The sequence below is a fragment of the Alligator sinensis genome, unplaced genomic scaffold, assembly GCF_000455745.1.
Source record: "Alligator sinensis unplaced genomic scaffold, ASM45574v1 scaffold119_1, whole genome shotgun sequence".
In the NCBI taxonomy this organism is placed as follows: domain Eukaryota; kingdom Metazoa; phylum Chordata; order Crocodylia; family Alligatoridae; genus Alligator; species Alligator sinensis.
The window spans coordinates 263675-291237 of NW_005842386.1; the positions used below are offsets into that span (position 1 = coordinate 263675).

The 27563-nt window shown below is 40.2% G+C and overlaps 1 protein-coding gene and 1 long non-coding RNA gene across 2 annotated transcripts in view; one reads left to right on the plus strand and one right to left on the minus strand.

The window, feature by feature from the left end:
- The first annotated feature begins 427 nt into the window (after positions 1 to 427).
- LOC112551222 lies at positions 428 to 27387 on the plus strand. The gene is made up of 2 exons (XR_003095444.1): positions 428 to 554; positions 26192 to 27387. It is a non-coding gene; the product is annotated as an uncharacterized LOC112551222 (long non-coding RNA).
- The window catches only part of LOC102381322 (transcription factor Maf), a 238983-nt gene continuing 238724 nt past the window's right edge, over positions 27305 to 27563 (minus strand). Inside the window, 1 exon segment of the mRNA XM_025211026.1 lies at positions 27305 to 27499. The gene's annotated coding sequence lies outside the window, so the exon portion shown is untranslated.

A 27563-nucleotide genomic window follows, 5' to 3' on the forward strand; every position in this document is an offset into this window, starting at 1 on the left:
TGTGCTTGTATAAGTTCACTTTTATGGCATGCAATTCCTTTCAAGGATTTCCAGAATTCCCTCTTCAAAGGACTCTTGGAGAGCAACGTGACTATGCCAACTTAGCAGGGAAAATTACAAATGACTAATTTAAGTGCTTCTTAGAATCATTTTCCTTTTGTTTTGTATAATTTTCACACTTATAAAATCAAACTTTCAGTTAAATGTTTATATAGTAATTCAGTCGGCTTAAGCCATCTGCTGGTATGGCATCTGCAGAGTTGTTTTGATGCACGCTTAGTATTGTTTCCTTCACAAGACTTGTAGGCTTGTATTTTGGTTGCAAAAGGATCATTTTTTCCAGCACAAAGGAAGTGCTGTTTATATCCAGGAATCTAATTGTCAGCTTTATTTCCAGATTCTACTTCAAATCAACTTTTTATGCCTCCAAAAACCTTATTCTGATTGACATTTACTTTTCAAGATGTGTGCTCAATCTTCTCCTGCTCTTTTATTATACTCTCCTTTGTATCGGTATTCAGAAAAAAAATCCTCATCACTTGAGAAGTGCATAGGTAGGTTTGAAGCATTAGTATTCATACTTGCATGTTAACAACCGTTATAACACGTACCAGAGGGAAAATATTATTTCTCGTAAATGCTCAATAATTATAGTCTTTATTGCATCAAAACCTGTGTTTTGACAGATAGTGGAAAGCTTTCAAAGCTTGTGTGGGATGGATGACAGATAGCTGCAGGTGGAAAATATTTTTTTAGGTATCAGGTTTTCTATTACTGCTACTGTAAATATTCTTCCAAAATAACATTAACCTTCCAAGCAAGTTTGGTAGTGTACAATGATAATATGTGTATTAGAAAAATATACCTATGAAATATTTTTAAAGATTGCATCTAATTAATCTAAGGTTGGGGCAGTTACGTCTCTTTTCATTAAGCTGCAAAGTATGAAAGACTAGAAAATTGCTGCTGTGCTCTATTTAGTACTTAAGGTATAATTTGAATGGATGTGCTAAATTCTTGGTCATAACTTGTGGTAATATCTAGTCAAAGAAAAATTAAAAGAAAGCTTTTGCACTATTGCAGTTTACAAGACTTGAATACATTTAACCAATTTTGTACCATGAGCTTGCACGAAAAGGTAAGTAAGTGAATTTTGTGCCACATGACCCTACAGGTAGCAGCACCTACAGTGTTTCTCAGTTGTAAAAAAAGTTGACAACTTAAAATATGGGGTAATATGGGGTGCATTTTTTTCAAGTGTGTTCTATCATTTGTAGGTGGAATTTACACCTATGAAATTTATACTTGTAATTGCAGGTGCCAGCCATGCCTCAGTTACAAAGTAGGTCATAAGAGATGAAGGTTTTCTCTACAAGTTCTTTAAGGTGCAAAAATGTAGGTGACCATTTTGATATTGCTAACTGCACCTAAGAGCCTTTCATCATTTCTGAAAATCCCACATGTATTGTTTGCCTGGAAAGTCTAATGCATGAGTTTGGAAAGTTAAATAGACACAAGAGTGGCATTGCTTACCTCTTTGTATTAACGTTTTGTTGCTTAGGTCAGTGATGCACAACTCACACTTTATGGAGGGCCACTTGCAAGGTTTGTTTCCCAGTGGCGAGCCACGGCTTGTGGAATCTGCTCTTTTTGGCTATAAGCCCACAATACAATTGCAAGCAAAAAACTGGGCTGCACATGCAAGCACATGGGCAGATGAAGGAATTCCTACACACAGAGAACATAGGACTTACATTTTTGCATTTCAAATTCTTTTTCGTTTAATAGTTTCATGAAGAATTATGGTCGGCGCCATATTGTGTATCAGGCACTTCAGATTTCAAGAGGATGACGATCTCAAGGATGATCGCTCCATAAACTTCTTGGGTTTTAGAGGACCAGTGTGTCTGAGTGTAATCTAGTTGTGTGTATTACAACACAAGTTGCTAGCCCTATTGAAGTCAATGGCAAAACTCCCGCTGATGTCAAGAGGGCCAGGATTTCATCCTTTGAGTGGAATTGTGAAGAAATGCAGGGTTTTCTTTCCGCTGTCTTTAACACTTTGTACTTAACTTGGGAAGACCATTTCTATTAATTCAGAGAGTTTTATGTGCTCAGTAGTATATGTGATAGACATTTTGCCAATTGTTTGTCTGACCGTTTAAAGGTTGTGCTCATCAACATTCTTATAGACCAGATAGTGAAAGAGTTGGACTCACTCTTCAGTCCATTAAGGTTGATTAACTAAGGCAGAGATAAACTATCTTCCCGCAAGAGCTGCCACCTTTTATTACTCCATTCCTTCATGTTGGGTCTGATGGTGAGTCCAAACACAGATTCCAGCAATGCTCCCTAAACTAAAAATGGCAATACCTTTGAAAATAGAATGACCTTGAAGTGCGACTGTCGAATGGGTTCAAATCTGATTATTTGTACTCTTTTGTATGCTGAGACTATCACCCAAGAAGGTGGGGATTCTTCGTATCTTAAAAGCCAGTGCCACCATGACATATCATTGGGGGTTTTTCCCCTTCAGAAATTATGAAGAAATGAAGTAAGCAGCTTTGCTTTTCAGCTGAAATTTCTAACACTTCTTTAAGTAGGTTGGGCTCCTTTTGAAATGATGTTTTTTTGTTTTGCCGTCAAGGGTCACTTAAGTTCAATAGTTGGCAATAGTTTTTTGACTTCTCAGAATTGATCTCTCTCTCAAAATCAAATGAAGAGGAAAAGAAAGGACCAAAAACACTTTAATGGGAAGTGGAGCTTGTTATCCACAACATAACTATGCTGGAAAAAGTGCTTTGGTAATTAGAAATGCATGGGGAATCTTTTGACAGTGGAGGATTTGAAATTACATTTTGACTGAAAACAAATTTTACACAGTCGCCGGCCGAGAAAAGATTATTCCACTTAAGACTGCAGTGCACTTTAGCACAAATACATTGACAAATAACTGCTCTTGTAGAAATGTTATCCTTTCATAGAATTGTGACAAAGTGGGGGGTAGACACCTTGTTACTGGCCATCAATTTTACCGTGTGAAGCAAATGAAATTGAGAGGGTAGAGTCGGTGACTGGCACCCAGCAGAAGCAATATTCTACACACAATCCAGGAACGTGGACTTAAAGCAACATGCCTTTCGGTTGGACAGAGGTTACAGGATGCGTAGCCAGTTGACAAAATATACTTTTCCAGTTTGAGCAGAGGGACTCATTCTTTTTATGCTGTGCCGTAAGTTTTAGCACTTTCTGTCCTCCAGGAGTGCAAGAGTTAATTTACCAGACACGTGCTTCTTCTAGGGTCTGCCTAAGTACAGCAAATCCCTCGGGTATCATAACTGAAGCACGACTCACTCATGTTGACTTCTTTCATTTTTGTATTTTTCATATTCTGTACTTTTTTCATTTTTGTATTTTCAATTTAGTCCCAACTAGCTTAATTTGTTTGGGAGACGGTGGATTTTTCTCTTACCTATTTGTTACATTCACATCCAACAAAGACTCTCCACAATAACAGCAGGATGTGGCCTGAAGGAAATTATCTAGTGGCTTTTCCTTAGGGAACAACATTTGCTTCCCTGTAAGGAGAAAATGATGGTAGTATCCAGAAGAGCTGCGAGGAACCAAAACGTGGAGAAACATGAGATCATTAAATGGGCTCTGAAAGGAAGTTCTTTGGGAGCTGAACTGGTGTCAGCTGGAAGGAACTGTTGGTACTTAATAAATAATATATAGAGAACATATAATTGCATCTGTTTGGTTTTCTACCTGAATAATCCAAAAGACCTCTGCACTTGTCTATTATATACCCAGAACAGTTGCTCTCCCTGTATCATTTTTTTTCTGCCTAACTTGATCATGACACATTATCTTTTGGCATTGAATCTGAATTCTATCAACAGTTCAAGTTCATGCCTTTCAATTTCTGTCGGAGCGTTGAGTCAAAGCAGTAGGATTCTTCAAGTAGTGTCTTTCCTGTTTCTCACACTTTTCTTCCAGCGCATGTTCGAAATCCATAGTCAGACAGAAAGTGGGTTTAGAAAAGGAAACAAATGGTTATCACAGATTAGACTGTGTTTTGGGAAGATGATTTAAGAGGTACATGACCTAGTTTAATACCATTGCCATTGTTCGTACTGTAGTACAGAATGTTATCCAAAGGACCTCTCGGAGGCAAAAGAGAGGTGCTGCTCGCAAACAAGGAAGGCAAAATCAACCCACAGTGCATTATAAAAAATAGTTGAAGCTTTAAATGGACACAACCGGGAACATATTTCCAGCTGATGGAAATTAGAGCGGAGCATAACCATCCAAGGGATGGTTTGGGTGGGATTTTCAGAGGCGTTTGACGAATGCTGCTCTAACTGAATTCAGTGGAAGCTTTGACTGTCGAGACCAGGGAGGGAACAAATATAGACCGAAGGAAAAGCATTTTTTAACAACCTTTCATGTCTTAATGTGGTAGTGTGAGGGGTGAGTGTGGAAGTCACTACACAGCAACAAGGGCCGGGTTCAATTTTGGGGTACTAAATATATTTTACCTTGGCTCAAGCCACCACCCAGATCACCTGGGAGGCGCTAAATAAATTACTAGGGTGTCCCGCATAGACACCCCCCCACCCTCCCTCGCAAGCAATATAAACACAACGCTCACATTTATTACAAAAAAGGAAAAAAAAGAAAAGAAAACAAGAAATACCATTTTAAAACACTATTAACTACAGAGCAAAGTCTATAGGTCGCACCCTCCTAGGGAGGCTTCACCCATACCCAGCAGTCTGGGACTTGGGGCTCCCTAAATGGGTAGTTATGGGGGCCTGCACCCCTATACCTACCCTGAAGGGCTGGAGAGGGGGTCCCCACTGGAGAGTCCTATGAGCTTCTCCTTGGGTTCACTGTGCCGTGGGGGGCTGCTTGAGAGCGTGGGTCTTTCTGTGTTGCAAGGGGCTCCGTTGCTCCCGGAGAAGTGGAGAGCACCGACCTCCACATCCGCATGGTGGTTTTGAGGGGTTAACTGCAGCTTTCATCAGCATCCTGCACCCCAAAACTCCTAGTCCTGGCTCTGCTGGGCAGAAAACTGCAAAAGAGCGCAGAGGAAAGGTCAGGCCTTTCTTGGTTTGGACCTGAACTACAACTAGCACCCAACCACACCTCTTGGTTGAGACATAAACTACAAAAAGGACAAAAGGAGGCCCAGACCTATCTCACTGAGCCTGAACTGGACAGCAAAAGGTGGCCAGGCCTCTATCACACTGAGGCCTGGATCAACAAGAAGTGCCAGGTCTCAGCCTAGCTCAAACTGTGCCAGGCTTCAATCTGGGCCAAATCTGCCAGCTAACCAAAACATACGGCTGGGGTTGAGCTGCACATCTAGGCTGAAATGCAACAGCTGTGAAGCAGCAAAAAGGGCCCAGGTCTATCTATGGCTACAGCCTGGACATCTAGTCTCAGCTATAACACAATGCTGAGATACTACAGGTCCCAAATGCAGGGGCCAGGAACTGCCAGGACCCATTCCAGGGCAGTTTGCCCCAGGGATTAATACCCTTGTGGCATTAACCTGCTTAAAGAGGAAAAAAAGGGGAAAAAGAGAGGAAACAGGAGTCTCAAATTTCCAGACAAGCTTTCTCTCCCTGTACCTGAGGCTTTCCCATCCCATAGCTTTTGCTTGCCTCTCCAGTGAAGAGGAGGGGATACCACCCCCGCCCCATACACACACACCAGAAGCAGCTTTTCTGGTTCCCAATTCAGCTGTGCAGCAGCCCCAAGAGAAAAAGCTCAAAACCTTAGTTGAGTTGCTCTTATATACGTGGCATGACATCACTCAAGCCTTGTCCAATTAGGGAGGGTGACAGTCCAGCCTCTCTCTTACTCAGTCTGCCTGGAGGATCTTCTGCTAAAGAAAGCTTTTGCACTATTGCAGTTTACAAGACTTGAATACATTTAACCAATTTTGTACCATGAGCTTGCACGAAAAGGTAAGTAAGTGAATTTTGTGCCACATGACCCTACAGGTAGCAGCACCTACAGTGTTTCTCAGTTGTAAAAAAAGTTGACAACTTAAAATATGGGGTAATATGGGGTGCATTTTTTTCAAGTGTGTTCTATCATTTGTAGGTGGAATTTACACCTATGAAATTTATACTTGTAATTGCAGGTGCCAGCCATGCCTCAGTTACAAAGTAGGTCATAAGAGATGAAGGTTTTCTCTACAAGTTCTTTAAGGTGCAAAAATGTAGGTGACCATTTTGATATTGCTAACTGCACCTAAGAGCCTTTCATCATTTCTGAAAATCCCACATGTATTGTTTGCCTGGAAAGTCTAATGCATGAGTTTGGAAAGTTAAATAGACACAAGAGTGGCATTGCTTACCTCTTTGTATTAACGTTTTGTTGCTTAGGTCAGTGATGCACAACTCACACTTTATGGAGGGCCACTTGCAAGGTTTGTTTCCCAGTGGCGAGCCACGGCTTGTGGAATCTGCTCTTTTTGGCTATAAGCCCACAATACAATTGCAAGCAAAAAACTGGGCTGCACATGCAAGCACATGGGCAGATGAAGGAATTCCTACACACAGAGAACATAGGACTTACATTTTTGCATTTCAAATTCTTTTTCGTTTAATAGTTTCATGAAGAATTATGGTCGGCGCCATATTGTGTATCAGGCACTTCAGATTTCAAGAGGATGACGATCTCAAGGATGATCGCTCCATAAACTTCTTGGGTTTTAGAGGACCAGTGTGTCTGAGTGTAATCTAGTTGTGTGTATTACAACACAAGTTGCTAGCCCTATTGAAGTCAATGGCAAAACTCCCGCTGATGTCAAGAGGGCCAGGATTTCATCCTTTGAGTGGAATTGTGAAGAAATGCAGGGTTTTCTTTCCGCTGTCTTTAACACTTTGTACTTAACTTGGGAAGACCATTTCTATTAATTCAGAGAGTTTTATGTGCTCAGTAGTATATGTGATAGACATTTTGCCAATTGTTTGTCTGACCGTTTAAAGGTTGTGCTCATCAACATTCTTATAGACCAGATAGTGAAAGAGTTGGACTCACTCTTCAGTCCATTAAGGTTGATTAACTAAGGCAGAGATAAACTATCTTCCCGCAAGAGCTGCCACCTTTTATTACTCCATTCCTTCATGTTGGGTCTGATGGTGAGTCCAAACACAGATTCCAGCAATGCTCCCTAAACTAAAAATGGCAATACCTTTGAAAATAGAATGACCTTGAAGTGCGACTGTCGAATGGGTTCAAATCTGATTATTTGTACTCTTTTGTATGCTGAGACTATCACCCAAGAAGGTGGGGATTCTTCGTATCTTAAAAGCCAGTGCCACCATGACATATCATTGGGGGTTTTTCCCCTTCAGAAATTATGAAGAAATGAAGTAAGCAGCTTTGCTTTTCAGCTGAAATTTCTAACACTTCTTTAAGTAGGTTGGGCTCCTTTTGAAATGATGTTTTTTTGTTTTGCCGTCAAGGGTCACTTAAGTTCAATAGTTGGCAATAGTTTTTTGACTTCTCAGAATTGATCTCTCTCTCAAAATCAAATGAAGAGGAAAAGAAAGGACCAAAAACACTTTAATGGGAAGTGGAGCTTGTTATCCACAACATAACTATGCTGGAAAAAGTGCTTTGGTAATTAGAAATGCATGGGGAATCTTTTGACAGTGGAGGATTTGAAATTACATTTTGACTGAAAACAAATTTTACACAGTCGCCGGCCGAGAAAAGATTATTCCACTTAAGACTGCAGTGCACTTTAGCACAAATACATTGACAAATAACTGCTCTTGTAGAAATGTTATCCTTTCATAGAATTGTGACAAAGTGGGGGGTAGACACCTTGTTACTGGCCATCAATTTTACCGTGTGAAGCAAATGAAATTGAGAGGGTAGAGTCGGTGACTGGCACCCAGCAGAAGCAATATTCTACACACAATCCAGGAACGTGGACTTAAAGCAACATGCCTTTCGGTTGGACAGAGGTTACAGGATGCGTAGCCAGTTGACAAAATATACTTTTCCAGTTTGAGCAGAGGGACTCATTCTTTTTATGCTGTGCCGTAAGTTTTAGCACTTTCTGTCCTCCAGGAGTGCAAGAGTTAATTTACCAGACACGTGCTTCTTCTAGGGTCTGCCTAAGTACAGCAAATCCCTCGGGTATCATAACTGAAGCACGACTCACTCATGTTGACTTCTTTCATTTTTGTATTTTTCATATTCTGTACTTTTTTCATTTTTGTATTTTCAATTTAGTCCCAACTAGCTTAATTTGTTTGGGAGACGGTGGATTTTTCTCTTACCTATTTGTTACATTCACATCCAACAAAGACTCTCCACAATAACAGCAGGATGTGGCCTGAAGGAAATTATCTAGTGGCTTTTCCTTAGGGAACAACATTTGCTTCCCTGTAAGGAGAAAATGATGGTAGTATCCAGAAGAGCTGCGAGGAACCAAAACGTGGAGAAACATGAGATCATTAAATGGGCTCTGAAAGGAAGTTCTTTGGGAGCTGAACTGGTGTCAGCTGGAAGGAACTGTTGGTACTTAATAAATAATATATAGAGAACATATAATTGCATCTGTTTGGTTTTCTACCTGAATAATCCAAAAGACCTCTGCACTTGTCTATTATATACCCAGAACAGTTGCTCTCCCTGTATCATTTTTTTTCTGCCTAACTTGATCATGACACATTATCTTTTGGCATTGAATCTGAATTCTATCAACAGTTCAAGTTCATGCCTTTCAATTTCTGTCGGAGCGTTGAGTCAAAGCAGTAGGATTCTTCAAGTAGTGTCTTTCCTGTTTCTCACACTTTTCTTCCAGCGCATGTTCGAAATCCATAGTCAGACAGAAAGTGGGTTTAGAAAAGGAAACAAATGGTTATCACAGATTAGACTGTGTTTTGGGAAGATGATTTAAGAGGTACATGACCTAGTTTAATACCATTGCCATTGTTCGTACTGTAGTACAGAATGTTATCCAAAGGACCTCTCGGAGGCAAAAGAGAGGTGCTGCTCGCAAACAAGGAAGGCAAAATCAACCCACAGTGCATTATAAAAAATAGTTGAAGCTTTAAATGGACACAACCGGGAACATATTTCCAGCTGATGGAAATTAGAGCGGAGCATAACCATCCAAGGGATGGTTTGGGTGGGATTTTCAGAGGCGTTTGACGAATGCTGCTCTAACTGAATTCAGTGGAAGCTTTGACTGTCGAGACCAGGGAGGGAACAAATATAGACCGAAGGAAAAGCATTTTTTAACAACCTTTCATGTCTTAATGTGGTAGTGTGAGGGGTGAGTGTGGAAGTCACTACACAGCAACAAGGGCCGGGTTCAATTTTGGGGTACTAAATATATTTTACCTTGGCTCAAGCCACCACCCAGATCACCTGGGAGGCGCTAAATAAATTACTAGGGTGTCCCGCATAGACACCCCCCCACCCTCCCTCGCAAGCAATATAAACACAACGCTCACATTTATTACAAAAAAGGAAAAAAAAGAAAAGAAAACAAGAAATACCATTTTAAAACACTATTAACTACAGAGCAAAGTCTATAGGTCGCACCCTCCTAGGGAGGCTTCACCCATACCCAGCAGTCTGGGACTTGGGGCTCCCTAAATGGGTAGTTATGGGGGCCTGCACCCCTATACCTACCCTGAAGGGCTGGAGAGGGGGTCCCCACTGGAGAGTCCTATGAGCTTCTCCTTGGGTTCACTGTGCCGTGGGGGGCTGCTTGAGAGCGTGGGTCTTTCTGTGTTGCAAGGGGCTCCGTTGCTCCCGGAGAAGTGGAGAGCACCGACCTCCACATCCGCATGGTGGTTTTGAGGGGTTAACTGCAGCTTTCATCAGCATCCTGCACCCCAAAACTCCTAGTCCTGGCTCTGCTGGGCAGAAAACTGCAAAAGAGCGCAGAGGAAAGGTCAGGCCTTTCTTGGTTTGGACCTGAACTACAACTAGCACCCAACCACACCTCTTGGTTGAGACATAAACTACAAAAAGGACAAAAGGAGGCCCAGACCTATCTCACTGAGCCTGAACTGGACAGCAAAAGGTGGCCAGGCCTCTATCACACTGAGGCCTGGATCAACAAGAAGTGCCAGGTCTCAGCCTAGCTCAAACTGTGCCAGGCTTCAATCTGGGCCAAATCTGCCAGCTAACCAAAACATACGGCTGGGGTTGAGCTGCACATCTAGGCTGAAATGCAACAGCTGTGAAGCAGCAAAAAGGGCCCAGGTCTATCTATGGCTACAGCCTGGACATCTAGTCTCAGCTATAACACAATGCTGAGATACTACAGGTCCCAAATGCAGGGGCCAGGAACTGCCAGGACCCATTCCAGGGCAGTTTGCCCCAGGGATTAATACCCTTGTGGCATTAACCTGCTTAAAGAGGAAAAAAAGGGGAAAAAGAGAGGAAACAGGAGTCTCAAATTTCCAGACAAGCTTTCTCTCCCTGTACCTGAGGCTTTCCCATCCCATAGCTTTTGCTTGCCTCTCCAGTGAAGAGGAGGGGATACCACCCCCGCCCCATACACACACACCAGAAGCAGCTTTTCTGGTTCCCAATTCAGCTGTGCAGCAGCCCCAAGAGAAAAAGCTCAAAACCTTAGTTGAGTTGCTCTTATATACGTGGCATGACATCACTCAAGCCTTGTCCAATTAGGGAGGGTGACAGTCCAGCCTCTCTCTTACTCAGTCTGCCTGGAGGATCTTCTGCTTACTCTGGTCAATGAGGCCAGAGGGTTTTGCATATTTTACCCAGATACAGTCTCTAGCTTATCATGTGCCGAGCACATGGCCAGAACAATAGGGGCCATCTTGCCCACACACACATACACAACACAAACCATTGTGTCTGTGGGTATCACAGATATGTGATAAGCAAATATTTGCTTATGATTTTATTAGTTGTCAGCTTTATAAATCAGTGGACTCTCAGGTTTTACGGTAAAAAAAACAAAAGAGCTTGCAGTGTCTGGTACTACAACATTACTCTTCAGATGTCGTTTTCTGTGAGTAAAAGTAATTTGGATATACTTTTTTTTATCACCTCTTTGGTTTAGTAACAGTATGAGACAGAGTTTAACTTGCCACTGTGCTGATATTCTTTACTGCATCATACAGGATTACTAGAGGGCATAAACTGATTGATATAACAGTAATAGCCATAAGCATATTTAAATCTGCATTTAGCGTGCCTGGATTAAAAAATATAAATCAGCACTATATTCCATGCAAATGTAAATTCTGAATCTGTATTTGTTGGACATTACACCCAGAAGAGGAAACAAATGGGTTTAACCCAATTAGAGCTTTCTAAGAGTCTCAAGCGTGTCTCTATCACGGTGAACATGCGCTGTAGCAATGTGTTAATCCGCCTTTTAATGCTTTCTATAAGTAGATCAAAAAATGTCAGGTGCACTTTAAAAAGGGCTTTGGGTGATGATTATAAAATCCCTCTGTGTCATATCTAAAGTCATTAGCCCTTAGCTCGGGTGTAGCTATTGCTCCAAATATGAATCTCCATGAGCATCTGCCCTGCCACTGGGGCGCCCCGACTCTCCCACTTCTCAGGATCAAGCAGCAACTGAAATGGCGAGACATTTGCAGACTCATAGCTGTATTCTCTGTCTCAACTACACGCTTTGCCGAAACCAATAGCGTCGCACCACTTAGCAGAAAGCAGAATTAGGGCTGTGTTCTCCAATGTGTGAAAAGAGCTGCTTAAATCAATCATTGACAAAAATCTATGAAGCAGGTAACAACTTAAAAAATGGAATATGCTGGAAACTTAAACTTAACTAATGGAAGTAAACTTTTTTTTTGCTTGCTTGAGGGAATGTGTCAGAATGCTGCTTACCTTTTATTAGTACACGGCAGGCTATTCTACAGACCATTTATTTTAATGTGATTAGCCAATGGAATTGCGGGCTCTGTTGTTTTATCCATCAGGTGCTTGAAGTGTGTTAGAAATTATGAAGACAACATTTCCTGTGACATGCACGGCATCGTAATTTCAGGGATACTGCATCGATTGGCTTCATGACAGGTTCATGACTGGCACAGAGCCCGCGGGTACACAGCAGCAAGGACACCGTCCCAAGGAACATTCGCCATGCATGGTAGACAGATCGGGTGCCTTGAAAGGCTCACAACGTAAAACTGACTTCAGCCGGCTGGAGTTAAAAGAAGGACGTATGTGGTACAACAGAGACAAGAGGATGTACTGAAAATAGGGTGCAAGGTGAAAAAGAGAGTGGGAGCAGGAGACAAGGCCAAGAGAGAGCGTGCAAGGATGAGAGGGAGTAACAGAGCACGTGGGAAGGACGTAGGAGCAAGAGCGAAGGAAGAGAAGGGGTAGTGATGGGACAGAGGACCTTGCAGAGGATGTGGAGCTGGAGTTAATATGAGAGAGGGAAACACAAGGGAAAGGGTTTATATACTATAACAAAGTCCACTTCTATATGATTTCCTCCCTCCATGATCAAATGGAGACTTTGAATAAATAGTACTTTCAGTTCCCCTGAGAAAGAGGTGAATAATAAGCATCCTCATATGGGACTCCGATCTCCCAACGTCGCTCATCTGTTTTATAGCTTTACACTCTGGCAGTGCTTTGGCTTAGCAAATTAGCCTGAAGTGTTGTGCCCTTGGCTGGCAAATCCTTTCAACCCGGTTGAACGGACAAAATGAATACCCAGCCTGTTCCTATGTCTGTTATTCTCTTGTGTTTATCTGGCTGAGCTGTCAGTCAGGCCATTATAACCGTGGCGCGCACTCAAATGACTTGTCCACTCTCAAAAGCCTAGTCTGTCGATGATAAGCTAAACAAAACTGGAGCAAGACTGTTGACAGGGTTGTGAGATCTTGCAAATGTTTCAGGTAAAAGCAGAAATGTATTTCTGAATGGTACAGATGTTTGTTTTGGGTTTGGGGTTTTTTTTTTTTCTTTTTTCGAATGACACGCCGTCGTTGTAGGTTACTAGCCAGGGTAAATGAGCATTTGTAGTAAGTTAGATGTGCAAATATATATTTTTGAAAATCCTATGCAGAGGACTTTTTAAAGTAAAATGTGAGCATGCAGAGCATTTATTAAAGTGAAATTTGTATGGAACGTAACCAAGAAGAAAAAACACTGTTTCCCAACCTAGGTCTTCCCATGCTAGATGACACCAGTGATCTGTCACACATGGTAAATCTTTTTCTAGATGTGACCTGTAGTTGATACTTCAGAAGGTGGTGTGGGAAAAAAAAACCCATGACACATCTGTCCAACCGAGCAATGCTATGTGTGGGGGAAGTCTTTCTCTAACACCCTGAAGGATGAGATTCAATTATTCTGCTTTAGCGTATGAAGCAGCAAATGTTAGTTCAGCTGTGCTTGTTCCTTTCAAGCCAATGAGGCTACTTGCAAAGGGAGGTGATCACGTCTTAGTCATTCTTATTAGTGGACCTTTTCAGCTTTCAGCCTACCGCATTTGACCTGTAAGTACCTCAAGCAGGTTGACCCTGTGCAGTGTGAAGAGCTCTTTTTTTTTTGCACTTAAATTTTTCACTAGGACACAGAATTAGCTGTGCAACTCCCGACAATGCTGGCAACTAGTGCAACACGTCATTGCCTGGAAATGAAACATAACCTCAGCTCTTCTGATTCTTTAGCTTCATCCTTGTGCTTGTCATGGGCAAACTCATACAGGGCTGTGTTTACACATCTCAGCCTACTTAGGCATCACTTGCCTCAACACTGAGAAGCAATAGAGCAGGATTTTCCTCCATGCTGCAAGAAAACCATTCAATAGTTGGCTCTCAGCATTTTCTACAGCACATAAGCTATCCCAGTTTCACCAAATAGGGAAAAGCAAATGCTTGACTCAGTAAGACTACAATGAGATGGCTAATGGAGCAACCTCGCATCAGTCTTGTAGAGAAGCAGCGAAAAGTTTAAATAAACTGTAAACGATGTGTTTTGCTGAGGGTTTAGGAAAGATGCAGTTTGTGAGGATGTCACTGAGAAAAATGCAACATCTCTCTTGTCAGGGCATCTTTGTCTTCAAAATCCAAAACTGCGTTGCCTTGTTGGCTGGGATGATAACTGTAACGGATGTTACAGCTATTTTTCATCAAATGCTTGTTAGTCAATTTATTAGATTCCTAATATACTAATGCACTCATTTGGCAGACATTTCAGCAAACTAGACTTGCAGTGAAGTATACTCATTCAAAGTCACAGTAACTTGCGGATTGCTGATTTCTCATCAGCACTCAGAAGATAATTTGCAAATGTGCCATTTATCATTATGTGCTTTACAGAAGCAGATCCCATGAACGGGATAAACTAATAGGAGTCTAATAATGAATATTTCCACCCTGAGTGCCAGTATGAAATTCTAGGCTAAGTATGTTATTAATATGTATGAACTGTGTATGTGTGTATCCATCCACACACACACACACACACACGTATGGGCATACGTAGACACAGAGGAGAATTTTTGCAGTATTGATTTCTGTGCCAAGGAATATATACAGTAAATTGAGAAATGTCTGTGAAAGACATGAAGACTTTAATTTTGAATAAATACAAGTAGGACGAACTGCATGTGCATGGCAGTCTATGCCACTTGGGAAAGCCACCAGTAGACTGTCACTTTTCTCTTCTGGAAATGTTAAGCTATGTGGGAAGCCCCTGGGCCTCTTTTACCTCCTGAAGCCTGGCTCAGGCCATGGCGTTGCGAGGGGGGTAAGGCAGAAGTTGCCAGAACAGTCCTTTGCCAAGAGACAGCTGGATCCCTTGATCTTCTGCTTTTGCCTGCCTTCCACTGAATTCAGCCGACCTTTTTTGCATTGGTAACTGCATTTTGAGTAGAGATAAACTTTAAAGTCACAGTACCCATGAGAGCAACCTAAAAAACTTAATTCCTTTTTTTTCCCCTCTTGACATTCAGGGGTAAGCCTTGCATATAAATCTTTGCTACTTATTTTTTTTCCGTTGCCAATTTTATTTTATATAAACGAAAGGTGTAACACGAACCCCAGCACAGGAAGCCGTCCTTTTGCCAAATCACTGTGTGTATCTAGCACTGCTGAGAGCATAACAAAGGCTCTGTTGTACTGTTACCCAGCAGAGCCAAGAAACCATGCAAAGATATCGATAATTGATTCCATTTTATATAAGTTAAAAACTAGCTTTTCCCTCCTAGTGTGAAGGTAATGGGTTTTGTCTGTAGAAAGATAATAATTCTATGAACCATTTCTACACCCTCTATTAAAGACCCGTATAGCTTGCACTTGAACATCACGCCCATGTCAACTGAGCTTTTTAAACACTCATCTTAAAAGAGTCTTCAGGGGCTGAGAAGATCTTCCCGAGACATCAAGTTAAGTTTGAGGAACTTAAAAAGTCACAAAGATACTGTCAATTAATGTGCTTATTCTTATATCCTTATTCTGGCAAAAGCATCTTCAAACATGAAAGCTGTTTTCTTTCAATTGCAAAGTTGCCATTGTACTTGGTTTCTGTAGGTAATATTATTCAAGACTTTTCTCCCTCATACCACCGTACTCAGGAATACACAGGTTTTCCTCCCTACATATGAATCTATTTCTAAAAGAGAGCGAGAGAGCACGCTAAACTGAAACCTTGCAGCAGAATTTGTATGCAGAATATGACTTGATTTATAAGCGTAGGTAATTTCATTTTTGTTCACACTCGTCCAATTGAAAGGCTCCCACAAACAGTGTTAGAGCAATGAAGGAAAGAGATGGGGAATTTATCAAGCCATTTATCAAATTATTTTCACAGTCTATCAAAGTCATAAACACACTAAAGAGGAAACATAAGGGCTGTGTTCAGACAGGAAAGCATGACAGTCTGCAGCAAGGCTACCTTGCTAGCACAGCCAAAAAGCAGTGGTTCTGACAAAGGGTGCAAAGGTCCTCTAAGAGATTGATGGAGTATGTATCCCTAAAGTAAATCGTGACCACTACAGACCTTGGATCTTTATTTGATGAAGCAGGTACTTGGGAAAACTGAAATATAGAAACAATTTAGGCAAAAAAAGAGATCAGAGCAGAAAGGGAAAAAATCTTTCTCTCTGCAGAATGCCCATAAAGGGGCTAGAAAGCACGGCTGCATACAAGGCTCAGTGCCGGTGGTGGAAAATTTCTACCCGGTGCTTCTCTAACTGGGTGGAGAAGCGTGGCAAAGCACCTGCCTGTTTCTCATATCAGGAACTTAACAATTCTCCCAGTGGAAACTGGACATCTGTACATGGCCTAGGTTAAGTCTTTGAAGTAGGATTTGTGTTTAACTTCAGTAGGACAGGTCCTCTGCTCGAGAGAGAGAGAGGTCAAGAGTGACTGGTTGGAAGAAAGAAGTCCCAAATCGGGCCCCCTCGATACTGGTGCTTGATAGGTGACCTGGACAATGAAGGAAAACATGAAACAAAGAAACGACTGAGACTGAAGGTACCAGTCTAGTAAGAAATCTTTAATTTCTAGTAAGCTTTAAAGAGTTTGAGAGAGTTGATTTTTTTTTTTAACAAACCAGTTCAAGTACATGCCTTCAGATTATAAAAGTACCTGAAATTGCCTAGAATATCAGCATGCATAGCTTGTTAGTATTTACATATATTTACATAGGAAAACAAGAGGAAGATCTACAGTTATTTACAGTCTACATAGGAGAAGAGAAAGGCAGCATAATTGTATTTCCTAAAATACAGTAGTTGAATAGTCAGCACATGCATATTAAGATATATTTGCATGATAGAACGCAAATGTTTTAAGACATACCTTTTTAACTCTCTATGCTAAGGTATAGCATAATAAAGGTAATTTTTTTTTTGTTTTGTTTCTAGTCTATTTGCATCAAGTGCTTTAAAATGTTCACTAACACAGCGGCAGCATTATTTACCCTGGCAATTAAAGCAACAGTACACACGATAATTTCCTACTAACTAGCAACAAGCTGCTGGTGAATGAAATATCTATTGTTTTTCATTATCCATCGACCAACATACAGGGATCTCTCCTTGTAAAGGCAGTGCCTAAGCTATCACCATTAATTATAGAAGTAATATAAATGAGACTCTACAGTATGTACTAAATGAAATATTAACAAGGCCAGTGTCTTTGAGCCTGAAAGATGCACTAACAGGGCTCACTTTACAGCAGGCTATCTATGAAAATCACACATACATAATACAGGAGTGCCTGGCTTATAGCTCTAAGCCTAGACATTGGAGGCCTGTTTACTAGATCTGTATTATTGCAAAATACATTCCCTTAATTAGTTTCTGGAAGACAGAGTTAGTAGTTAATTTTTTACCATGATATGTCCCCATCATAACACCCTGTGTTTTTTTTTTCAATGCATTTTAGTGCCGAGCTGTATATATTTGTATATCATCAGATGAAAATCAGTCCTTAGTTTTAAAAGCTAAACAAACAGCTTATTAGATGTTTGCCCTGAAAGGTCACTTGCTCAAAAAAGCCTTCCACTGTTTGTTTTTTTCCTTCCCAGCTAAAATCAAATCCAGTCTAAAATTATTCCACATGAAATAAGGGAGGAAACCAACTGCAAGTTTCTTCGTACTGCAATGAGAGTCTTTGCAATACCATATATGAAAAAGGTCTTAATTCTCACTAGTAGTAGTATTAAAAAGCTATATAAATATATACAGCATATACAGTACTGTATGTATACGTACATTTATATAAAGTGTGTGTGTATATATATATATTTATATATAATTAAAGTTAGGTACAGCAAAAACGTAAAACATTTCAAGTCAACGTAAGTTAATCATTGAAACCAGGTGTCAACAGAGTCTCATTCATGTATATTTGAGCATCAGTGGACCCTAATCTGAAGGTATTCTCTAGAGCAGGACAAGTAAAGTTTCTTTATGGCAGGTTCTGCTTGTTGTCAAGAAGGTATTCAGCCCCGTGTGTCAAATATATGCTTGTCCATTAGTATCTGCTCCTGATTTGGCTGCATGCGAGTTTTAGTTTGATTTGCATCAGACTCGTGGGAATTCCCACTTTTGACCACTTAAAGGAGCCAGACAAGGTGTTTTCTGCATATTACATAGAGGTAGATTGCAAATGCTTAGATGGTGAGTGACAGACCAGTATCAACATGATCTACTTCCGATATTGCTGCTTTTGGTGTAAAAAATGCCGGCTCCTTGATGCTCTTTGCTCCTAGTCCCAGTAGCCAGTATTGAGGAAACAAAACGAGGGGTACACTTTGAATATCAATGCAACAGAATCAACCTAAGATCACTCTGCCTCTAAAACAGAATGACCTGAGCACTGCTAAAATAACTCCCAAGTCCACAAGCATGGGGAACAACATGCAGTACATTATCACTCGGTGTTGTCATTAGAGCAGAAGACATTTGAGGGGAACCATTGCTGGTAGTAGCAATTTGCACAATTTGCACACAGTGTTCATAGTTGTGATTGTGCTGGAGGAATTATTTTAAAAATATAAGACAGGTGCATAGATAGGGGGAAGACAAATTTGGGAGAGCCCGTAAGTGTGAACCTTCTACAAATGTTGAGGCCAGCAAACTACAGAGTGCTCTTCTGCTGCCATGCCAATGCTGGCTGTGCAAAGTAAAGTTGTCTGCTTCCTAACTATGTTTTCAGCTCAATGTGGCTCTAAATCTGTTTCAAAGCAGTTTTCAAATAGTGGTAATGCGCTTCAGTAATATCATTAAAAAGAACGGGGGGATACACGCTTTATTTTAGGAAGCAGGTAACTTGCTGTAGGTATCTCTTCACATGCCTTGTGCAGTTCCGGCCTCTTGTAATGTGTGCTAAGGTGCTGGAGAAATGAACCCATATAATGTCCTTGTCGGTGTTGGTCTCTCTTCTACCATCAACTTTTGGGAACATGAACCTACCTTTAAACGGATACATTTCTCAAAGGACATCCCAAATCGGTGTGGGGGAATGCTTTGCTAAGCTCTTTCTCCCTCCAAACTGGGCAAAATGCATGGGGAGAGAAAGTAAGATCAGAATAGGGCCCAATGTTGCGGAAGATTTAGGATTTCATACATTGAAGAGCATGGGTTACACAATAAAGAAATATATGTCTAATAAAAAAGTTCATTTTACATTTTTATCAGCTATTTTGCCAACCTGGTTCTACATCTTCTAAGCATTTTAATAATGTTTCGCTTTATAGTATAACACTTTACACTTACATAGTGCCTTTCATCCAAAGATCTCAAAACACTCTACAGACATGAATTAATCCTCACAACAGCCCTGTGAGGTGGGTAAGTAATATTACTCTTCCCACTTACACAGACAGGGAAACTGAGGTACACGGTGGTTATGTGACTTGCCAAAGTTCACATAGTGAGTTGGGGTCAAAATCAGGAATACAAGCCAGTTTTCTGACTCTCAGGTCTGTGCTGTATTTTCTGTGGAGTATGTGAAGGCCTTCCTCCTTTGACACTCCAGACGTTGAAAGTACATCTTTTTCAAACACTTTCATTGTCATTATTGAGTGCTTACTGACTGCTGTTCCACACAAACACTACTCTGCATTATCCAAATTTATTATTACAGTGAAACTATTTTCTTCTGCAATGCTAATACCCAGAATATAGCTTAAATATAACTACCGAGACTTGAATACTAGTGAAATAATCACTAGGCCTTAATGCTTCAGCAGTTGAAAACAAATCCTCTTTTGTGAACTTCTGCAGTTTTCCTACTCAAGTCATATGGAGCATTTATCTTCTATAATGTATGTAAAGAATAGTCTGTGTGTGTAAGGTCTTAATAACTATGAGAAAAGTTACAAGATGAGACCAACTAGAAAATACATCAGAGAAGACATAGTTGTAAGCCTCTGTAGCCAAATATTGTTGAAAAGAAATAGACTGGAATGAAAATAAGCCGATCTGACAGATCTGAGTTTAGGTGCTGTCTTATCTTTTAAGTGACTCAATGATTTAAATGGGAGATTTTTGAGGAAATAGAGATTGCAGCCATTTCTCTGGTTTTGATGTGGTTCACCAAGACCTTTGAAAAGGTTGTTATTACTGAGTCACTTCAGGTTGGGTTTTTTTGGTGGCACTTATGTTTTGGTGGCACCTTGAGTCAAGTGAATTGGTTTGCTTATTGGATCATATCTGGTAGCTCTAAAGTCCTGTTTTTTTTTCTGATTTTTTTTTTTTGGACCGGAGATTGGATTTCAGTTTACTGGATTTACCCAAACTAACCAAGACAAGTCTCAAATTTGCATTCTCTGCTGAATAAATAATCAGGGCATCCTCTTTTATTATAGAATAATGCATTTTTGGGGAGTAATTCAGAAGATGAGAGTGCCTGCTTGGAGTGCTCAGAGCAAGAGAAATAGAGAAAGAAATAAGCAGGTCTGATACTGCACCTTATATACGACTACATCCTCCCCCCACCCCGATGTTGTTCGAGTGGTGGCCATCTACAACTATTCTGACTTATAACATGAGAAATTCAGCCAAAGCGTCTTCTCTGCTGGGATGAACTGAGGCTCCCAAGCTCCCACTGGCTTCAGGAGGTTCTCAGGGTTGGGCCCCAGCAATTTTTCAGGACATTGGGGAATCCTGAAGGCTGCGACTGAATTCCCGGTGAGCAGGCAGAGATGTAGAATTGCCCGGGTTTGTACTAGTTTCCATCCTACACTAGGAATTGCTAGGACATTTTGTGATTCCAGCCCAGTTTTATCAGACAGTAGAAGCCAGATCATGGACTCTGAAGTGGCCATCTCAAAAGTTTACTCTCTGATGCAACTTTTCTGCAGCCGAATGGCGTGTGCTGCTGTAAGCCCACATGTAGTTGGACTCTATTTTCATATGCCTCGCATGGCCAGATCCTCAGCTCCCACAGATCTGCATAATTCCACTGAAGTTAGTGGAGCTGTGCTGCTCTGTGCCAGATGAGACTATAGCCCTAGGCATAGCAAGCTGCAAGAAACAGTTTTAGTATCTGCCTTTGAAAATGCGGAGGTGATTTCCGTACAAGCTTTTTCCAACAAGGTTTTGCAAGCTAGATTTTTCATAGAGAATCAGTAACTGTGCAGTGCTGAGGCCAACAGATGCACTCAAAATGTTGTGTTTCCACTTTCCAACCGAGTGGATTTAAAGCCCATTGTAAGAGTGTTATTCAGAGGCATAGAGAGGGCGTGGAGGCTGCCATTTATCCCATGATGTGGAATATGTTCTTATTACCTCATCTCCTTCACTGCTGTATAATAAATTATTCCAGTCTAAGTGCATGTTCACAATGCTGCTGTATTAATCTGCTGTTTTTGCACAGGGAAAGTGTTTGCTTTGCCTAATAGACCTGAGCTGAATAACAAGAAAAGCTGGAAGAGGTTTAAGGAAGCACTGGCCTTTGCATTTTACCAGGCCTGCTTGCTTTGAGTTGGGATCTCATCACAAATATTTGCTTCTCCTGTCATTCTGAATTCACCTGTTTCCATTCGCCATCATTCAAATTGCAGAATGCCACTCTTGACCTTATACGCCTTTTATAACAAGTCCAGTGAACCTTAATTGTTCATTAAAAAAATAAGTCCTCTTCCAACTCCCCTGATTGGCACTGTTTAGTGCTACATGTATGCATTTACTGTTGTTTAGAATGGTTCCTATTCATTTGTAGTTGATGAATATACGGATAAGTTATGGCTTTGTTTCTATTATTTATACACTTCATATTTAAACCTGCTGCAGAACAGGAATCTAATTTTAGAAAAGAAACATGCAGGTGAAACCAGACAAATTGAAAACTAAACATTAACTGTATAATATGTTTTCTTATCGGGAACATAAATAGTATCTTAGAATACTAATGGATGCGCTACATATATTAATGAGGTTTTTACCATATACTGCATATCAAAGGACCCCTTTTCCTTTACCATTAAGATATTCAATATTCATTTTGCATTCAGCGCCAACAGCTACAAATTGATAGCTAGCAGTTAGGAAATAAATGACTATAAACTAGTTGCTACTTAACATTTTTATCCCAACAAAGGATTTTGGAAGGATGGATAATTTAGATCTTTGAGCCTCAACTATAAATAAACAGCAACTGCTTTATAAATCCCACTCTGCAGTAGTTTAAGATTGTACTGCAAATCTGACAAATGATTTGCAAAAGAGAATGATGAACCCTTATTACCAAGACACACTTTAACTTAATCCAAAACAAGATTCCTGGGTAATTTTGCATACACTATAAAGATTGATAGCATGGCTCTTGCCTGGCAGCTTTCAGATGTTTGACTGGATCGGAAATGGCATTCAGGCATGATTAAAGATTCAGTTGGGCTTCTCAGAAATTCTTTATCCCGTGTATTCATCATTCTAACTCACTGCCTTTGTTACAGGTTAAAGATGGGTGACCCCAGCTTCAGTGATTAGTACCACAACATCCAACTCACAGTCTTAGAAAGAAAATGTTCAGGTTTCCCAGAGCTTTTCCATTTTTTATAAGCATTTTTTTTTTAATCAGAACAGGTCATGGAACGTTTTTGACAACTGACAAGCTCATTGTTTAAGACTTTTTTTAACGAAGTTGTTAACGTTAATTCTTTGATAGAGCTCTTTAATCTTTTTCAAATTATGTACTGACATGGCACAAAACTGTTTGGCATCGAAAGTCATTCGGTGGTGATTAAAGGGCTCTTTTTATCATTTTAAGAATGCTTCATCTCGTATCAACAGCGTGGAATTGTTTACTAATTAGACTCCCTAACATCCTGTTGCCTTGTGCTGATGATATGTGAACTGCAAAGCTGATGAGTAAAAAAAATTAAAACTTGTTACTAAACTGTCACAATATCTTACCATACAAAGATGTCACTCAAAAGATTGTGTTGATAAGGGATGAATTCTGTTTGCTGAGAAACAGTGTCATCTCATCTTAGTTATGGTAGTGCTGGGATCTCGAAGCGTTCATAGGTTTCTAGGGTTGGAAGGGACCTTGTAGATCATTGAGTCCGACCCCCTGATCTAGGCAGGAAAGAGCACTGGGGTTAAATAATCCCAGCTAGGTGCCTGTCTAATCTCTTCTTGATCACCTCCAAGGTAGGGGAGAGCACCACCTCCCTTGGAAGCCCATTCCAGATTTTGGCAGCCCTCACCGTAAAGAATTTCTTCCTGATATCCAATCTAAATCTACTCTCCTTTAGTTTGTGGCCATTATTTCTAGTAACACCGAGGGGTGCCCTGGTAAACACAGTATCCCCTATTTCCTGCTAACCCCCCCTGATGAGTTTGTAGACAGTTTGGATCTGTATTCCAGATTTTCCTAAAGCATTTGAGTTTCTTATAGGATCGAAAACTGTGCTTAGTCCCTACATGGCCTTCTCACTGCAATGAGGCAGCATGGGCCAATGGTCTATAGATGCAATTGAGAGCCATTCACTTTTCTTGACATCATTTCTCCATGTAGCCTTGGGCAAATGACATAGGCCTAAATTATCAAAGGACTTGCCGTGCCTACCTCCTACTTGTTAATGAGTTAAATGCCTCAGTACCTCTGAGGAGCTGGGCCTTAACTTCTTTCTCTCAGTTTTTCCACCTGATGAAATGGGGACAATACTGACCTAGTTCCAGGGAACACCAGAGGTTTAATTAGTTAATGTTTGTGCACTGCTCTGATGATGCTAAGTGCTAAGTATGCTTAACTTCACCCACCACACTGTCAGCTTTTGTGGGATAAATATGATTTCCATTTCCCTTCTTAAGGATAAAAAAAAGAGTTCTTTGCTTGCAAAGAAAAAGCTGCTGTGCTCTTTCCTCCAAAACAGCCAACACAATGAGTGAAGTGTTTAGAAGTAGGTAAAGTAGCACTTGACCCAAAAGCAAATGGCACGTTGCTCATGTGGCGCTCTCAAAGGAACAGAGGCAGCTTTAAATGATAAAATATTTCAGTCTTCCCCTGAAAACATTCTTTCATCTTTTAAACAAATATCCCAGTGGACACACAGGAGAGACTCCCAGTGACTTCTCTTACAGTTTTGTGTGTGTCCGGGCTCCCTCCGTTTCATTTTGGGTTATTTGGCTGCAATTAACTACTGAGGATTTCACTGAAAAGTAACAGAATTTGGCTCATCTCAAATTAAAGTTGTTGGGTTGTTTTTTTTTTAATTTTCCATTTTGTGAATTAGCTGAGTTCTGATTGAAGCAAACCTGAATCTAAGTTGACCATAATGCAGCTTTTCAGTAATAGCATAGTAACTAGTCTTTTTCATTGATCACATTAGTTTTATTTTTCATTTAGGAAAAAATGTCCTATAGAATTGAATACAAAAAAATTATAATCTTTTGTTAAGTCTTTTGGACCATCCTCTATACACGAAAGATCGAGCATATCCACGCAGTGAAACTCTCTGATGGTTGAATCAGTCTATAGAAAATCTGCCATTCTCTCCTAAATAATATGAATGTAATTTCTATAGAACCCCGTTTCATTTCTATAGGTACTACTGTAATATATAAGATTATTTCATAGGAGTATTTTAATAGATTATTTGGTTTAATAAAAGCATTACTATTTAGCACATTAACTTTAAAAAAAAGATCTTTTGGTTTGGTAAGAGCTGTATGTTTCTAGCCAATTTGGTTTTGTCCCAGGATTAGGTTGCCATGGGAGAACATTTCTAAGTCACAGAGTTCATTGTTATTAACTTTTTCCCATCTTAAGAGAAAAGCATGGGCCCTGCTAGCTAATTACCCCCCTGCCTTTTTTTCGCATGTTGTGTAAGTTAAGAACAAATAGGAAACCCATCTTGAAGATGATTTAGGCTTTTTAGACAGATTTGACACCGGAAGATGACAATGTTAGGTAACTCTCTTTGGTCCCCATTCACTCAACTCCTGGTTGATCCTTAGGTATCGTGATTATAATTACTGGATCTGAGAAGAAAATAATTTGAAGGACAACCTTAGAGATTAAAGCCCATTCCTACTCCCCGTGAACTCATCTTCTTGTGGTACCGTCTACTATCTCTTTGGTTACCTTTTCTATCATACGTGGCAGCCTCTTTGTTCTGATTCCTATCAGATTATAATTAGGTACCACAAAAAGAACTAGTATGCATAAGTGATCATAAGATGCCAGATAGACAGTATTGGTTTTAAATTAGAGCTGCATGCACGATGTCTTGCTATGAATTCCTATTATGTTTTTAATTACAGCTTGCAAAGCAAAGCTTTGTCTTTTCTCTCTGCAGCTTTTTTGACAGAGGTTTGTCAATCTGAATGAGATGCTCCCACATCACATCTGCATGAGTTCCAAAAAGTTGAGGGCCCTTATTATTCTAATTTCCATCACAGAATTCAAAAGTGATCCATTCTGCTTCTTTGCACTTAGATGTTGGATGACAAAAGTCACCCGCACAGCTCTGATCTATCCGCCGTATTTCTTAAAGATCTGTTAGTTTCCGCAAGTAGGTCTTAAAGGGTAGCAAAACTGCTGCAAAGCCTTGAGTCTCTGCAAATCAAGAACATCTCTTGCTGCACGAAGTAGAGAAGCATTTTGACACAGTAGTGGTGACAACTTCCACAGCAAGACTGTTGATCAAAGATATATAGACAGTTTTGGCACAGCTCCCAATTGCACTTTACATGATAGGCTTTAACTGAAGTGCCCGGATTAATTTTGTACAAGAGGTTTAAAAAAATAAAAATAAAATGTCAGTCTGCATTGCTTATCAAGGTTAGGAAAGCGTGGAAATCAAGGAGTTTGGTCATTATTTTCTGTATTGTAAAGGAAAACACGTAAAGCAGTGTTTTCCCTTTTTTCCCCCTTGTATAATAATCTCAGCTGGATAATTTTGATGGTATTGACTGAGGCAAGATACTTGCAGAAGTTGAAGAAAGTCTTTTTCTGAGTAAAGACAAACTAGGATTTGGATCGATGCATTTTGGTTTTGCTTTGAGAGATGAATACATCGTTATCAAGGTGCATTAAAATGAGCTTCCAGAAAGTCATGTGCTAGCCTTAACATTGTCATACTGTAAGTTAACTGTCAGTTGCAATGCTTTTTATCGATATTTTAATAAGACGCATGGTTTCACAGGACCACAGTCAAAATTACAACTGTAATATATATATATATAGATATATATATCCTTTTTTTTTTTTAATTCTAGCAACAAGGAGCTGCCACAACTGTCTACTGTGCCACTGCTCCAGAGCTGGAGGGCCTGGGAGGACTGTACTTCAACAACTGCTGTCGCTGCTTGCCATCACAAGAGGCCCAGAACGAAGTGACGGCTGCAGCCTTGTGGGAACTAAGCGAGAGACTGATCCAAGAACGAATTGGCAGGCAGTCCAAATAACAGGGAGCTCCTGTAAGGATCAAAACACACAGAGTATGTGCACACTAGAAAACTGCCAACACTGGAACCTTTCCAATCTTATCATCTAGAGGGTTTCCATATACCTCAGATACAGATTAACCAGTGTTAAATGAAATAATAGCAGTCACAACATAGTGAAAAATGTTAAGTACCAATGGGAAATGGGGAATACTGTGGGTTAAAGGGACAATATCGCTTTCTGGGGCTTAGTTAGTCTTGGTTCTCTTTCTTTTGATTATAGCCTGTTCAAAGTGTAACCCAAGGAAGCATCTTTTATGTTATTTTAGAACAGCAATTCTGAGAATATTTTTGCTGCTTTAATGAATGGCTAAAAATATAGCCGGATACGGGATTTCCTTTCTGTTTTGGTAATTATTCGCAGTTAGCTGTTATGCATTGATCATGATAGCTCCATTGATGCTTTTCCCTAAAAATTTTTACCGGGTGTGGCAAATACAAATGAGAGGAAGGAGGAAGGAAAGCTTTCCTGCCCTTGGCCACTAGCTACAAATATAACTGCGCTGTCTAGAAAAAGAAGGTGCAAGAAGACATCCAAACAGAAATGGCAGAGTCACTGCTAGTTAAATATTGCAGGTTTTCCTTAAAAGATTATAATAAAAGATATGTTGTAAACCATTCCCTAAATACCGTAGGGGTAGGAAAGATGGTGTTGTCTCCTTAAGAACACACAAGGGTGTAATCAGGGGTTTAAATGTTATTCCATCCATGTCTTGGTTCACAGTTTTAAGAAGTTTTTTGTTTTAAAGGTCTTTAAAGGTTCACAGTTTCTCAGTTCTCCTGATACTGTATCCTGTTCAGCTTTTTTTTTTCCTTTCAATTTAAATTTAGTAAAAGAACATGCTTGAATATTGTCACCTGAAGAGAAAGTTTGTCTCATTGCTGCAAATGTTTTAGTTCCTTTTTTTTTTTTTTTTAGAAAAGAAAACTTGAGGAAAAATAAAGAGCTTCTTGTTGATGTCATGAAAACGCGGGTTTTTTTTCTGGTTTCTTTCCGAGTTCATTTATGTGTGTTTGTGCTTTATAGCTGTCTTCATGCCAGAACGTTGTCCGAAGCCATCAGCATTCCAGCATTGTTTTCTGTAAAGAAAAAAGAAATACAGATTTTTAATAGAGCCTGATTTTGCTCTGTTGTTGTTTATGA